We start from the raw sequence: 18,154 nt of genomic DNA on the forward strand, positions 1-18,154 counted from the left end.
TTTTTCGAACTGTACTACTTCAATTATCAAGAAACAATACAGCCCAAGTTAAAGGATCCAAAAGATTGCATCTTTTAGCTATAACTTTTTGTATTGTTGATAACCATTTTTATTAGTTATTTTTCAATTAATAGATTAATATATATACCTTTATGAATTAAATACGTATATATTTTTGACTTTCCTAGTTTAAATCTAGTTTTCTATTTGCTATATGTTGTTTTTGTCTTCCTTCTAGAAGAGACTTAGTAATACCTATGTATTATATTTCTAATTATCTATGCAATATATAAGTATATATATACACTATATATTATATATACTTCTGCATTATAATTGCTTATGTTTATTTTTAAAATGACATATTCACTTTTCAAACTTAGGTTTGATTTTATATCAAACTTAGGTATCAAAAAAATCAAACTTAGGTATTACAGGGGTTTTAAAACAGTACTTTTCACTTCTTGCTATACATATGAGAATCTGTCCTTCGCTGTCACCACCTGGCTTACTGCTTTTTCCTGATGTCAATCTAGCTGCAGCGAAAGTTTTCCTAGCTTTAAAAAACAAAGGAAAGAAAAAGAGCCAGCCCTTTCCTGCAAATATAAACACATCATATTTTGTTTGCAATTTGCATTGCCACCCACAGAGGAACAGGAGGTGAATTTAAGCCATCACCAGCTTTTTGCACGTTTTTACTAGCGCATTTAACTTTCTCTGTTTAGCCACAGCTATTTGAGATGCTTCCCACATTCACCGTAGAAGGCACACTGTTAACTAACTTCTTGTTTAAATAAAGGGCTATGCTGACAATTAAATGTAGGATCGTGCATGCTTCAGTGCCGTACCTTATTATAATCAATGTGAGTAGACGCACAGTGCTGAAATTATGGGTTTTAGTCTGCATCTGCATGGCATTATTATGCTTATCAAGGTGAAAATGTCAGCACTGAAGAATGTAATTGTGTACCTTAAGCTGCAGTGATAGTTAAACTGAGCTCCTGCCTCCACTATTAATGCATCGGAGTGCTACTCATAAGAGGCACTGTAGCTCTTTATGTACGCAAAGCTTTCAATTCATGATTTTATTTCCTTCCTTTTTTTTTTTTTTTTTTTTTTTTTTTTTTTTTTTTTTTTTTCCCATTCTTTCAGAGATAAGGATTTTCTGTTCGGGTATTAATTCAGTATAGATTTTCTGATGCATTTTTTCCTTTTTAACAAAGTCAGGGACCAGAAAGGCTCATGTACGTTTGTATACAGCTCCACTGCCCTCCAGGAGGTCAAGTGTGAAATGAGTTGAGAGACACATTGACAGTCCATGCGTGAGCTGAAACGACTCAAGCTAGTTATCAGTAATTTGGATCTGTGGCTGTAGTCTGGGTTCTTATTATATAAAATCAAATCAAATAATAAAATAGTTTAGTGAATTATCTGGATTTAGTATATTACCATTTTCATCTTTACGTTGTCTCATGCAAATTCTATATGTTTTATTTCTTGATTTTAATGTTTAGTCATCTTGAACAGTTTGATTTTTTTTGTTGGGTTTTGTATACATGCAGTACTTCCAAGTCACTCACCTGTAAGTTATCTGTATGGATGGGGATACTATTTCTCTCTACACACAGAGGGAGGGAATGGTTTCCTCTCCAGAGTCACCGTGACTCTCCTGAGCTACTTACACTATGCTGAATCCACAGCATATACACCAACATATACACCAAAAGTCTACCCCCATGACTGAGCACTAGTATTTCTCAAATGATAATATTGCAATTCTGTAGGTCCTCCTTTTTTTTTTTTTTTTCCCCTTCCCCTTTGCTATTTCCCTATCCAATAGATGCTAAGTCAATATAATATAAACAGTCTCTTTTGAAATGGTTTCAATCTGTTTCAATTACTTTGGAAAAAAGAAAAAAATAAATTGCACAGTCTTCAGTATTACATGAATCATGATTTTAAAATTATTTACTTAGTTCTAAAATAGTATGTTGCTACATACTGAGGGGGACCTTATTAGTGTATATAAATATATAAAGGGGGAGTGTCATGAGGATGGAGCCAGGCTCTTCTCAGTGGCAAACAATGATAGGACAAGGGGTAATGGGTACAAACTGGAACACAAGAGGTTCCACTTAAACTTGAGAAGAAATTTCTTCTCAGTGAGGGTGACGGAACACTGGAACAGGCTGCCCAGGGGGGTTGTGGAGTCTCCTTCTCTGGAGACATTCAAAACCCGCCTGGACACATTCCTGTGTAACCTCATCTAGGTGTTCCTGCTCTGGCAGGGGGATTGGACTAGATGATCTTTTGAGGTCCCTTCCAATCTCTAGCATACTGTGATACTGTGATACTGACTTTTGCCATGAAGAGCGATACAAAGGCCAGTCAAGTTGTCTAAGGATTGCATACATGATTGAAGCTTGCTTTTCTACACCGTTGTATACAAGGAAGAAATTAGTTAGAAAATATTTGCTTTGAAGTAGTTTTAGTATTTATGAATTATTTGGTTATTTCCTTACAGATAAAATTAATCTCAGCTATAAAAAGAGAACGTGTCAGATGTTTCTGTTTAAATATTTGATAACCTAACCGAAAGACCTGACCACTTGTACTTTTGAGAAGCTGCAATGAACTACCTGTGGCAGCTAAGGAGGACCACAGCTATGCATTAAGCCCAGGCAAGCACAGGCAAAGCTCAGAAAAACGAGCACTTCTAGACTAACTCCTATATCATTTATTGAAGTTACTTATACCACTCAAAATAATTAAGAAAAATAGTTTTGCCTTTGAAGCAGTGAACCTTGGCATGCTTTTCAGTCGCATATTCTGCTCACCCATATATGAATAGAGCATGCTGAAAGAATTAATACACTGTCTGGTTCTCTTTCATGGCTATCTCTGACTGTAGTTTTAGGTCACAGTGATTAGTGACGGACTCCTTGCCTCTGTGTAAGCAAGCAGCTAAAGTCCATTGATGGTTAAAAGGAAACTCATGAAGTCTTTCATAGTTGACTCCTGGGATCTAGACTAACACAAATTATAGGTGATGGCATGTTCCTGTTGCAGTGCTGCAGGTGAAGACAACTTATCAAGCTAAGCAAGAGGGTCAGATTTCTATTAAATGCTATAGCATCAAAAGTTATAAAATATATTCACTGCTTTTTAGCATGAAAGGCATATTATGAGACTGGGAGGCTTGGAACAGTAATGGGTCAATCTGAGAATCACAGTTTCCTTAATAATAAATATAAAAGTTAATACTAAATATAAAAGTTGCAGATGTCAAGTTTTTTTCTAATCTTGCTTGTACCGATATAAATCTCAAATAGCTCCATCAAACTGATAAAGTAAAACTAATATGAATCAGTATTTTAAAATGAGTCAGTCACTTTTTACATATTACTGTCAGAGCTGCATATCTCCACCGATTTTATTGGAGTTATATATCAAGATCAGACTTTTAAATCATTCTAAAAGCAAACCTCCTGTGTTGCAATGACAGCTAAGTCCTTTCTATTACATACATTGAAATATATGTGAGAGGCCATTACCAATTCTGCAGTTTTAAGGTGGAGCCTGCTTTTCTTTCTGCCTTACTCCCCATAATAACATGAATAATAACAATTATATTGGTAATATTTACAGGTTTTTATTAATTATTTTCAGTTGCATAAGTATCTCATCTCCTTCACTTCCACAAATGATACAGGATTAAATCTAGAAGCGCTCATTTTCCTAGGCTCTGCCTGTGCTTAATATGTAGCTTTGATCCTCCTTTGCTGATGCAGTTAGTTCACTGAAGCTTCTCTATACAGGCCAATATTCCTGTACAAGCAAATAATTTAACTGATTTCCAGAAGCAATAAGGCCTTTGAGAAACAGAATCACAGCCTGGCTCAGCCTGGAAGGAACCTCTGGAGACCATCTAGTCCACCCCTTTCCTGCTGAAGCATGCTGCCCATGCCCAGGTGGCTTTTGAACATCTCCAAGGACGGAGACACTGCCACCACTCCACACAACCTCTCTCTGCTCCTGTAGCACAAAGGAAAGAAGCTCAATGTCATATAGCTAGAGTATTTGTGCTCTACATGCCTGTGAATCAGGTGGGAAGGAGGAGAGAGAGGAATAGGCTGTGACATGACATTGCTTTGAAGCTCCTATCAAGTGCAAATAAGGCTTGTACTAAATAAGTCCCTGCTAGAGAGCTGTCTATTTTTATTTGTAGTGTTTAGCTTGCAACCAAAAATTCGGTTTGGTTCAATTTTTGCAACACGTAGAAAAGGATCAAAATGACATTTTTGGTTCAATAAAAACAATGGTTTGCATGATTACCAATTCAGTTTTATGTTTGGTTTGATTACAGAAGGCCACGATTTTAAAATATTGAGCTGAACTCTGCCAAAGGACCAGGCCTCATATTTTTTTGTCTAAACCCAACACTTTCCTAGTGCACGTAACCCATCTCTGCCCTTTCTGTTTCTCTTTCGATAACAAACTGCTGACAAGCCATGTTTGATTGTCTTGTGAAGGCGAGAAGATCAAATATGTACAGAGTATTAACAAAAAGGAAAGAATGTCCTTAGGGAAAAAAACATTGCAGAACATGCATTCACTTGTACTGCTGGAAAGAGTTGTCAGTCACTGCAGAACACCAGTTCAAAGGCCTCCTGCCATGGGGAGATAGCAGGACCCTCCATCCAGAGAGGGGTTCTTTGAGGAGATTTGCTCACTCGCTACTCCCCACCACTGACATTATAGCTACTCTGCGCGTCTTTATCACAAGCAGACGGTGAAAAATCCTTCTCCGGCATGTTACATTACCAAGAACCAAAGATCATTTTCTTCCCCAACAGCACTGTCTATCTGCTTCTTAATTGTTTATTCTTTTTCCCTTTTTTTTTTGATTGTAACCTCTTTTTTTCGCCAGTTAGTACTACTCTATGAACGAAGCAAACCAAGAAGAATTGCAGCTCTCTGGATTTAGGGACACCTGAGTGACAGTTGGGAAAGCAGGAAAGGTACTTTACTTACAAGTTTGGCATCAGCAATGATTCCCACCAACTCTTTTCATGCCTGTGTGATGACAGCATACACAGGACCCACATCATGGCCACTTGACATTGTCAATGCTGTACTGGGCAGGCTGGTAGCACTGCTCCGTGTGTTTAAAGAGCCAGGGAACAAAAGCTGACTTCAGAGGCTGACTTTCACCTTAACAACCTCTGACATGCTGAAACATGTTCTATGAAAGCCCACAATGAAGTTTAAGTAGCAATAATTTTGGCTTGGAATTTTGTTTAAAAATTACATTGTACAGATCTGCAAACATATTTGCATTTACTGTTCTACACAGCTACATATAGAAAAATATTTCAAACAATTTTCTATAGTTGATCCTTGACTGGTATTTGTGATTTCGGTACCTCTCTTCAGTCTTGTCCATGCCAGGTTATGTTACAAAAGTATTAATTTGCTACTAACCTCAGAGCAGGTCCTCTCCTATCCTCAGATTCCAGCCAGAACTCAGAACACTGGACAGAAAAAACAAAGGAAACATTAAATTAATAAAATAGACAGATAGAATGAAATGACAGAATGAAGGTGAGAGTTTTCTTGAAAGAACAAGAAAATTAGGTCAGTGGTATTGAATTATTCACAAAGTGTCAGAAAAACTCAGGTTCATTTAGCACAGTATATAAGTGGTCTGTTGATTCTGATAAATCGATTGCTTTATATGTATATCAAATAATATATTTGGAAAGCTTACAAAGAAAACTCTATAGCCTCAGAGACAAATGTTTACCTCAAACATGGAGAAAAAAACCTTTAGAACTTAATATTTGTGCCTCTCTGCCTATGCCAGTACCCCTTGAGTAAGAACTTTCTCATTTTCATCGTGAGTTAATATACATACATATTAAAAGCACACACACACACATTGAACCTTCACATGTTCTAGCTCAATAATGCAGCGATTTATTTTAATATGAATGAAACTGCGACTCATGCTTGACTTGAGCTTAATTTGAAACCAAAATTCTCTGACACTGTGAGAGGACTGTAACTTCCCAGCTGCTGCTGTGACTCAGTTGACAGGTGAATCAGGGACAGCTTTGTTTCTCCAAGGTTACCCAGCTCAGGCTAAGTTTTCTTTTGCTATACAGGCTTGCAAAACCACCCTTTGAAGATGTGGAGTTGTCTTGCTCTCACAAGATCTTAAGCTTCCTTTAAACTGTGATGAAGTTTAGGTAAAAGAGTTCTAATCACCAAAGAAATCCTTTAAAGCATTGATGTTTTCAGCTGTTAGATCACCTTGTAAAAGCAGCAATAAAGAATTAAAACTCTTGTCCAGTTGTGTATAAAACTTTGGCTATGCATGCAGGCCTCATATGGGACAATAAAAGGAATCAAATATTGGACTTGCATCTGTTCTTGTGTCAGTCACTGTAAAAAAATTCTAATACTAATATACTTCAGATTACAACCTAATCCATTACTGATAGAGCAAAGCAAAGCTAGAAAACAAAACATTTTACTATGTGTGAGCTTTTCATTAGAATAGAATACTCCTGTCAGAAATACTCAGAAATATTATTTGCCAGTTTGGATAATATGCTTGTCACTATAATCGACAGAATAGATCTTGCTGAGTATTCATTTCACAGTTCAAGATTGGCCTTTCTCACAGGCAAGTCTCACACAGACAGATCCACTTCCTTTTCAGAGTTGCACTGACGAACAGCTGATATAAAATACAATTTCACTCTAGGTCAATTTAAAATTTATTAGAAAAGAAGGTGATGTTTTAGCTGGAAAAAAAACCAAACCAAAACACATTACTTTTCAATCCTCTTTTCTGGAAGGATGCTTATTTGTCACATAGCTTCGATGAACATGATAATAGCATTTTATTGTCAATTTCTTAAGAGACATTTTATTTTTTTACAACCCTCTAATATAATCCCCAAGTTTGTTTAACATACTTGGTAGCTGATCCAAGAGGAATTTTAAAATCATTTCACAAGACATGAATCTATCAGGTTCTGTAATTTCACAGCTCATTCAAGTTTGCTTTATCTTACACTTCCATTTGCATCTCTGTAAAGTAAAGCATTAAAACCTGAAGTGAATGCCAGCACTTTAGTTTTCATATGGACACCACAATTTGCACAGACACAAAAGATAGATGTTTTATTCTGGTCAGATGTCTTATGAACTATCCTGCTTTTTCATCAAAACACGTCAAGTAATGACAGCGAAGTAGGAGTGATGTTAAAACAGAGATTGCAGGTTTGTTGCATTTACCAAGGGTTGTTCCAGATGTGCTCCAGCTACTCAGGTTTTCTGTTTATGAGAGATCAGTTGAACAAACCACAATTATGCTTTATGGAACTGTAAAGTAAAAACTTAGAAATCAACGATTTCAATTTAAACTACAGTACTGCTGACAGTTCAGCCTTTTGAAACTATTAATTTGAGAAATTATTTCAATTTGGCTGAACTCTCCAGAGATTTGGTATTACACCAGCAGGACCTATATGCATAAAGCTGAGAGAAGAACTTTAGTAAGCTTCCTTCAGTGATGATAGTCTAAAGCAAGCCATGGTTCTAGTAAAAAGAAAATTATTCCACTTCTAAAGCCAAGAAACTGCGGAATATGAAATCTATTTTATTGATGGAGTGCAAAGTTGCTTTGTAACCACAAAAGTCAAATATGGCCATCTATAACAGATGATTTAAAATGAAGTATGTAATCAAATGCTATTTAAGACAATCCCTTATTCAATCTAAGTGAAAGCTATAAACATGTTTTTAAAATACTAGCATGGTGAAATAACACTTTTCAATTTTTGAGGAACTTCTAAACAATTTAGTGACTTGGCTTTGTATTAAAAACTGTTTATATTCCACACCAAACTTCAAGAAGCAAGGTGCAAGGAGCAGCTTACTCACCCTTCAGTTCTAGCTTTAACTAATCCATCCAACCACCCAGTAAAATAAAGCAAGAACACTTCCTAAGTCTATTACAACAGATGACAGATGTTTTACAAGTACTGGCTTTCAGCTGAGATGCTGTGACTGATGGTGTGAGGGTGGTTTTGTAGCCATGCACAAGAGGATGCATACATCATTGCACAAGAATCCTGTGCCAGTTGCTCAGTTTTGTCACCTTCTGAATACTGCTGGCTATATTAAGAGTGTGTTTTGATATTTCATATGTGGGTACAAACTTATCGCTTCCTAACATGTCACCATTCTTAATGCTGAGGTTTTATCACCCTAAACTGACATAATAGTAGGTGCCTGCTTAAGAGTCCTGCTTTCTCCTCTCCCCTGTCCTCAGGTACACATGACCATCCCTACATTTTGCTAGCACCAGAAGCCTTGATTAGGAACATCAGAAAAGATGAAAATCTTTCCTCCCTCCCCCCCACATGCAAATCAGACCCACGGTCTATCTCCCTATGTAATTCCACTAGTGTACTCTGCAGGTATAGAGAAGGATGAAAGCAGCAAGTGCCAGGAGTAAAAGCAGTGGGTGGGAATGTCCTGTTGCACACTGGCCTGCATTTCCATGATCACCATCACACTGCAGCCCAGAAGGTAAAGCTAATAGCTCTACTATCTCTGAAATTATCTGCTTTTCACTGGCAAAGAAATAAAATGCTTTTAGTGCAAACCGCTTAGAATTTCACTTCAAAGTATAATTAACTAAGCAATTTGCAACGACTGTTTTGTTTTTCTGTACTCACCACTCAGTAACTACCACTTTTAAAAAAATAATGGTTCCTTAATGTGAGCTCCTGAGACCAAAGTAAAGAGGAACCAACATACGGAGTTGTCATCAGGTTCACTCATTTCCCAAGCGTAACATAATAGTGTGGACTTAGATGACTAGGAAGGTGAGCTGCAAAGAAACCTACACATAAATGAGAACAAGCATAACATGGAGAACTACTGGAAAGACCTTATAACACTGTACTATGAGTGAGATTTAATGGAGAAGGACTACTTTGCAGGTGTAAATGATTTACGTGCTAAACAGAAAATAACACTGAGGAAAGAAGGAAAAAGAAAAGAAGAAGGAATGTGTGATAATATGAAAGAAAGGAAAGGAAGTGAAATGGCAAAGTGAGAAGCAGGAAATACAAAGTGATGGGTTGTAACTCTGTGACGTCATGTAAAGGAATAAATATGGAAAGAAAAAGGAATTTAAAAGACTGAAATTCAAGCCAATCCATAAATTTACTTTTTATTTGTAAATAAAAGAAACTGTCCAGGTTTCAGCTGTCATAGTTCTTTTCTTCCTAGTAGCTGATGCAGTGCTACGTTTCAGCTTTAGTCTGAGAAAAATGCTGATAACACACTGATGTTTTATCTGTGTCTGAGTAGTGCTTATCCTGATCAAGGACTTTTTCACTCTCGTGCTCTGCCAGTGAGGAGGGGCACGGGATGCCAGGAGGAAGCAGAGACATAACAGACCTGAACTAGCCAAAGGGGTATTCCATACCACAGTACATCATGTCCAGTATATAACTTGGGGACAGTCACCTGGAAGGGACTGATTGCTGCTCAGGTTGGGCTGGGTATCGATCAGTGAATGGTGAGCAATTGTATTGTGCATCACTTGTCTGTCTTGAGTTTTATTCCTCTCTCTTTCTTGATTTCCTCTTACTATTATCATTATCATAATTATTCTATTTTACTTTATTTTAGGTATTAAATTGTTCTTATCTCAGTCTGCGGGTTTTACCTTTTCCAGATTCTCCTCCCTATGCCACTGGGGTGGTGGGAGTGAGTGAGTGGCTGTGAGGTCCTTGGTTACTGGCTGAGTAAACCACAACAGTCCAGGCAGAAATCAGAAGAGATGCAAATGATTGCTTAAGCCTATTTTTCTAGTAGATGTTGCTATGCAAAATCCAATTTCCATTGTAATTTTGTTGATTTCTTTTTTTTTTAATTATTTTGGATTTCTGTAATAGTATTCAAATATTTAAACATTTATGTGTATCTAAAAAAGAGATAATAACTAAGAACTTAAATTTTCTGACATTTTAAAGTGCCTGTAATGCAGAGGCTTCATAGAATGAAGATAAATTTCCTTGACCTATTGCTGAAATTTGAATAAATAGATAATTATGGGCTTTAAAATGTATTTATAGTGGGACATTAGGACCTGATGTTGTAGGCCTAAAGTAGCATATTAGAAACTTTTTCAGCTGGTGGACAATTAGACCTATTGTGGGGTCACTGTGGGTTAACAATTTATTTCAGAACTGAATGCGACTTTTGTCATTGATTTAACAGGATCAGTAGAGTACATTTTGCTGTTTCATTTTTTTTTTAATAGTTCTTCTGAACAGCACATCTCAATCATTGCAAAACTAGTTCTGGAACAGTAAAGCTAAGAATCAAGTACACTTACACTGTGAGCTGGTGCTTCTGCACCCAGAAGTACCTGATGGCAGCAATCTGGTCAACGACTGAGGTTTCTCCACATCTTTTGCCTAATAAAAACATGTGGATGAATTCAGTGAAATAAAGTAAACCAGAAAACATCAAATTCCTTTAGGCACAGGTACTAGCAGAAAGCCCATTCTGCACTTCGGCTTCCAACCAAGGAATCAAATGCATCTGAGTCACTTCAAAAGCTGATGTACAATGGCATCAATTTCCAAGTTACCCATGACGGTAAGCATATACACACAATGTTCATTAAATAACTTTGAGCTATCTATTAATTAGTAGAGATCTGCTATTTTATGAATCATTAAAAAAGATCGGTTAGTTTAGGAAAACTGTGGCATGGTGGTTGGAACTAGATGATCTTTAAGGTCCCTTTCAACCCAAACCATTTTATGATTCTCTAATTTATAACTATATAGTGGCAAAGCTAGTATACTTTTGTTGGATCATGCTTTTCTAACATCTTACAATGCCCTGAAATTGCAAAGAAAATAATAGGTAAGAACATATTCACACTGAAACTGTGAAATTATAATCCGATTTGAATTATAAAAGCTAACTTGTTGCTTAATTTTAAATTTTCATGTTTCTGATGCTTAAATACATAATGGCATAACATAGCATAATAAATATACAATAAAATATATAATTATTGCGTGCTATGATTTAAATGCTCTATTTATAGGATCGATTCAAAATCTTGGGTCGGGATGACAGGCATTGTGACCACACAAAATAAAGGGTATTTCTTTACTACAGAACATGAGAGATGGACCTGCAGGGTTAGCCGACAGCATGGTAGAACAGCGCTAATGCTTACTCAGCAAGAGTTATTGCACACTTAACAGTTCACATAGGGAATTGATATGGACTCACCAACATGCTGCACTTCCTCGCTAACTTCATTGTCACTTCAGAGATAAACCCTAAGGCTAAGCAGATGAACGCATCTTCACTATAGCCAAATTTCCTACTGAAGGTTAGGTGTCACAAAAGTATACGTTACACATGGAGAAATAATTTGCTGAACGGGAATGTACTAGTAGGAGACTTCAGTGTGGTTGTGTGTTTTGCTGAAACAGGAGCTTTAATAGAAAAGACAGATAAAAATCTGATTGATTCATGAATCTAAGTGCACTGACAGCCTCAGGGTGTGTTCTACCTGACTCATGTAGAAGATGGATGGGGCTGTACCTGCAGCCTCCTCTTCCAAAGAAAAGTGCTTTCCTGTGTGGACTCGTTGGCAGTCAGACTTTTTATACCTAAAGTTGAAGGATGTTGGATTCTGGCATATATCTATTCCTTGCTTACAATACATATATATATCTATACGATGGATTGCAGCCTGCCTTGCCAAGCCCATGGCAAGTGTCTGTATTATCCCTTACTTGTGGTTAAAACCAGTAATATTGCTAATGCACTGTTCATTGTTAGGGTAGCCTGATCTCACCATTCCAACCATTGTCCTCTTTGTCTAATAGGGAATTTCTGCTTTGGTCTCAAACTCTATATTAAGTTACAATAGTAATGTTTCAAAATTAATATATGTTGTGGTTTAAGCCTAGCCAGTAACTCAGAACCATGTAGCTGCTCACTCACTCCCCCCCTTTCTCCTCCCCCCTCCTGGAGAGATGGGGACGAGAATTGAAAGAATGTAACTCCCACGGGTTGACATAAGAACAGTCCAGTAACTAAGGTATAACACAAAACCACTACTGCTACCACCAATAACAATAATGATAAGGCAAATAACAAGGGAAGAGAATATAACCTCTCATCACCCGCTGATCGACACCCAGCTCGACCCGAGTAGTGATCTAACCCTTCCAGGTAACTGCCCCCAGTTTCTATAGTGGGCATGACGTGCTGTGGTATGGAATACCTCTTTGGCTAGTTTGGGTCAGGTGTCCTGTCTCTGCTTCCTCCCGGCTTCCTCTCCTCCCTGGCAGAGCATGAGACTCACAAAATCCTTGGTCAGAGTAAACATTACTGAGCAGCAACTAAAAACATCGGTGTTATCAACGCTGTTCCCAGGCCAAAAGTCAAAAACACAGCGCTGCACCAGCTACTAAGAAAGAGAAAAATGACTGCTACTGCTGAACCCAGGACAACATAGGTGTATATATCTTTGGTATCAGATCTGGTATCTGATAAAGATTCAATACAAGCAGAGGGTAAATGTGATATTCAAAGCTGATAGCACAATTTTATTCTTCTAACACATGAAGTGAAAACCCAGTTGAGATGAATGTACGTGTCCTTAGAAGGGACTGAAAAGAAAATGATTCTGGTCTGTCTGCATATATGTATTCAAGGTGTTGTAAATGCCAAGAAACAGCTTCCAGCTGCTGCTGCTGCTCAGTGTCCAGGCTGTATGGGTATCCTTCTCCCATATCTCCTCTTCCTTCTCAAGTGTGTTCCTTAGGGCTTAAAGAACGTTTGTAATGTTAATCACTCTGCTTAGAGGGATCCTTAAAATTTCTTCTTGAGCAGTTACCACTGTATAAAAGTAATTTATCTGCTACTCATCTCCACTGAAGGAAACAGCACCTGAAAACATTCTTCAGCTATATGCACCAGTGCACGGCTAGGCCAGGACTGCCCCATAAGGCACTGACTCACACTAAGGACAGCTCATGGAAAACTTTTCACAGGCAACATGGTGAAAGGTGTTCAGATTTCGCAAAAGTGCTCAACATCATCATATTTAGATGCAAAGATGAAATCTTTGTCAGTATAATACTGACTTCAGGCATCCATAAAGAAGAGCTATTTTTCAGCTCATATTAGTAAGCAGAAAATGCCAGCTGAGCACTGTGGATGGTTTTGAAGAGACTTGCAATTTTTCTGCAATATCAATATTTGCAGAATGATTATTCTGAAAGGTTATTTTAGCTTAAGCTATTTTGTAGATTTCTTGGTTTTGTTTACTACGCATGTTGAGTCCCTTACTCTGACTGATTAGGGCTTTTTCAAGAGAATGACAAATTAATCATTTTGATTTGCAGAACACATCTTTTAAAAATTAATGTTAGATTTGCTTATTTTTTCCTTTTTCTTTAAGAGGCCAGTAGATAAACTTCACCCTTTCTTCCGGATGCTAACAACAATTAACAGTGTCTGTGCAATCATTTACTGAGGCACAAATAATAACTTGACTTCGCTTTTTAAAGATCATGAGAAAACTGTGTTAATGAAGAAAATTTCAGAAGCCCCTATGTCTCTTTAAAGACCTTTGAACTGTGGGCATTTAAAGGGTAACTTGTGTGTACTTTGAGACTTTTAACCATGGAGGTCAGCACAGGTTCTTGTGCAAAGCTTAATCTCCTTAATGACACTCTGTAAAATAAAAGGTAGGAACTGAAACAGAAAGACAGCTTTAGAAATCTTCTGTGGTACCTTATCCATGACCAAAGTTCTTTGGAAATTTAGCAATAGGTGGTCAGCAGAAATAATTGTAAAAACTTGTGAACAAGTGTTTCTTGAACAGTTTACATCATTTGCTATGGAATACTAGTGTTTCTACTGCACAGTTTATTTAAAAAATGGGGAATGTCGTGGAAAAAAGACAACTTTTGTCCCAGTTCTGGGAAGGTGATAGTAGGTATTTATATGGTAAAAACAATGACAGATGGTTTGCTCAGAATATGAAATAAACAATTCCCTTTGGACTATTTTTTCATACTACTTAGCTTTGTTTTATATTTGAGAGATGAGACTTTTCCAAGTAAAAATTTTGTTGCTCACTTTTCTTTTGGGGCACTTTTAATGTTATTTTCTATCTTAGAATATGAACTTTTACCTCTTTTTTTTTTTTTTTTCCCAGCCTCTATGGAAGATCTTTAAAAGTCAGTACAGTATCTGCTTGTCTATGCATACAAACAGGAATAACTATCTGGGGAACATAATCATGGCAAAAGGTCATGTTTGCCTTTTATTTGAAATACTTTTAGACTATCAAGTGGTTTACAAGTCACTCAAATCAATACTGCAAGTCAAAGAAAACAGTTCATTTTATCAACATTAATATATTTTGAGTTTTCTTAGATGGAATGCTCTTTCCTTCAGCTTTTTAATTCAGATTTCATAAAATCATTGATTTAGTCTATCTGGCAATGGTATTTTAAGTTGCACTATACTGCAACAACAGGTTGCAGGCACTAATGATTTAAAAAACCTTCAAAACCCACACGAGGACCCTTGCCCTCCTCTTTCCCTTTCTACCATCAAAAGGCATCAGCTTGAAAATTAAGAATATAAACATTTCTATAAACATGTAACAATATTACAGAGTGCCGAGGTATATATATTTAGTCTATATGTACCATGGATTGATCAGTTATGATTTTCTTGCTGCATGTTCTATTGACACAAGAGGGATTTTTGGGTGCACGCTGTAAGGTGAGAGTAAGTCCTCCAGTGCATCCACATTTGCTAAACAACACAAATGGTTTCATATAAAACCAGAGGTAGCTAATGGAAAGAAGCATGTCTGAGATTCTGAGGTTTTGGAATAGGTGTTTTCAGAGTGTTTGACCATACAGTCTGTCTGAATTACATTAATTTAAAAAATTTTATACATTTGTTGCTATCTGCAATTTATTGTCTAGTTAAAAAAAAGGTTGCTTTCAGGTAGAGCAATTATACTAAAAATCTCCCTCCTAAAACATAACCCCAAATCTATCTACCTCTTTGAAATAAAAAAAAAACAGATACATGAAAAATAGCATCTTTTCGAAAAGACTGATGAAGGATCATACTATACAAGACTATTAACATGGACAGGTTGACAATAATAAAGTATTAAAATAGCATTGCTTTTGGGGAATTCCATATATCTCTTTTCACTCTGACAATTGAACATTGTCAATTAAATAATAAAATGGAAAAATAAAGTGTTGAAACTGTAGAAACAGCAAGAGTTCAGAGTGACCAGCGCTAATATGGGCTACCAGACTTTGTAAATAATGAAAGATTAACTGAGTAAATGCTGAGTGCAAGCTGAAAGATTAAGTGTTCAAGGCCAGGTTGGACAGTGCTTTGAGCAACTTGACCTAGTGGAAGGTGTCTCTGCATGTGGCAGCAGGATTGGAACTGGATGTGCTTTAAGGCCCCTTCCAACTCAAACCATTCTACGATGCTATAACGGAGAACTGGGTCCATGTCCTGGGTGCTGTGCTTTAGCAGAGACTGGATTTCTGGAAATATGGGATTGTACACTGAGTTTTGATGTGCCCTTAAAATTAACCTCTTCCATTACTCAAGGAACCTGAATCATTATTAAACTCAAATTCTTACACTATGTTTTCACAGTCTTTTTGTTAAAAAACAAACAAACAAGCAAACAAACAAAACCTGCAATGCTATGCTAAGAATTACAAGCATTCAAATGAAAAATAACTCGGTTAGAAAAAAATGTAAATGCTCAGCCTGGGTGAACATTTTCTTAAATAGTCATTATCTCAAAATTAGTATGAGGGCTGAAAATTTAAAATAGCTTATTAATGGACTGAGACTCCTTAAACGTTTTCATAATGGGAGTCAGGTGTGTATAATCTTTTGAAAAACCTCACTAAGTAACTATCTGCATCTTTAGGCACTTAAATGCCTTTAAAAACTTGTTCCTTATTGTATTATTGTCAACTAATTTCAATTAGGGTGCTAGTACTGGAAAATATTCTAATGTATTCACAGATATAAGAACAACAGTCATAAAATAAGACTGTTCCAGAGGCACATAAAGATACTTGGGAATTTAACTTTTAGTGGATAAAGTCTAACTTTTAGTGAGAGAACCTGTAAATTGCAGGTTGCAAAGTTTGCATTTCACTTCTGAACAGCCAGTTAAGTTAAGGAAGCCTAGTTTCACAAAAGGAAAATTTGAGAATATGCCTGTGATGTTTGTTAGATTTTTTTGGAAGTATAGAGGGGCACTGAGCAGGGAGGCTGGTGGTATTTGCCAGATATGCATTATAGTGCATGAGGTGGGACTAAGCACTGAAGGGAAGAGAACCAAAACATGGTTCCTCACCTTTATATAGCGTAGCACTGTCTTTGTGCCAGGATGGGATGTAATATTGCTACCTGGGTTAGCGCAGACTTTGGAGCTCAAATGGATCATAATACCTGAGCAATAACTTCATCCCAACAACACTGTCAAAGTTACTGGCAGGCATAGGCTCCCCTTCTGTACTTCAAGTAAAATTTACAGCATCTCCATTTTTTTGTTTTCCTGTCTTTCCTGGGGAAAAAAAAAAAAAAAGAAGAAAAAAAAAGAAAAACAAAAATCACAGTTCTTAACTCCTATCTAACATTTCATACTTAAGCATTTCAGACTTGTAAACAAAACGACTGAAAGCTGACAGTTGGAAATGTCATGTCTGCTGTCAACTGTTCATGAATAATTGACACTGAGATTACCTAGAGAAAGCTGCAATTATCCTGACTCATTAACATATGAACTAAGCCTGGTTTTGTTCTGTGGTTGTAGGATTTTCATTTAACTCCTTGATGTAGAAGGTAAAAAAATCCCACCAGGATGTTGCTATAAAAAGGATAAATCTGAATGAATAAACAAAACCTCAGAACTATGAATATGTATCAGAATTTTAAGTAGTGTTTCATTTAATCTTGTGTATGCTCTTTTGCTACAGTATTATTTTACAAGGAGTATTGCTATGATAAATTTTTTGTTATCCTAAGGCTTGGAGGATAGCTGTTCTTTGGAAACATATATGCACATGAAATAGAGATATCAATGGGAGTATCTTCTTACCTATGGTCATATTTTTACACACAACACAAATGTAGATGTCTACTCAGAAAGCAAAAATAGTTGGTGATCAAGGAGAGCGCAAATAGAAAAGAATTCAAGCAAGCAAAGTTTCCAGGCTCACAACAGCATCAATAGAGGAAAAAGTGGCTTTTATAGGAATTTAATTTAAAAAAAAAAAAAGAAAGTATGAACTTCATTTTAGGACTATAGTGTAGCAAATCAACATTTGTCACTGAAACAAGTAAGCAAAGAAAGTTGTCAGGAATTCTATAACCTGGGAGAAACATGTAAAGAAACAAACCCACAGTATTTACAGAGATAGCATAAGTTACTAACTGCTCCTTCAGAGGCAATATTTGTGTTAAATGCTTTCTCTCAATCTGTACGATACGAGCCTCAAAAATTTTTAGCTGCTTACAAAGCTGTAGGATAGCCTTGAGGTTTAGGTTACAGACCAAATTAAAAGTTCTTTTTTTTTTCTGAAAAAAAAAAAGCCCCTTGAATTGTAAGTTGAAACCATGAAGCTATTTACCACAAGCAATTACCATTTTGGATGCCCCTCATTGCTGTTTCCATTGCCTTTAGACATGTATTATGAATTGGTGGCCATCGTATCAATCTATAGAGCTGAATTATAACTTCTTTGGTATAATGAGCTTTCTTTGACAGCCACATGCAGTCAAAGTCATTGTTCAGAAAGGATAACCAAGCTATTGCCTCTCTAGTGTAATACACTTCATTAAAATGCAAGTCATTTCTTTAGACACACATTCACTGAACTCCAACCTTCATAAATCGTGTAACATTTCATTTCTTGTTCACAGCTCTGAAATCTTTAAATTGGGGTCTTTCGTAACTTTCCTTATAACCTCAAAACACATGAATTTCCCACTTCAGTCATTTTTCTTC

The sequence above is a fragment of the Psittacula echo genome (assembly GCF_963264785.1).
Source record: "Psittacula echo genome assembly, chromosome: 1".
Lineage (NCBI taxonomy): Eukaryota > Metazoa > Chordata > Aves > Psittaciformes > Psittacidae > Psittacula > Psittacula echo.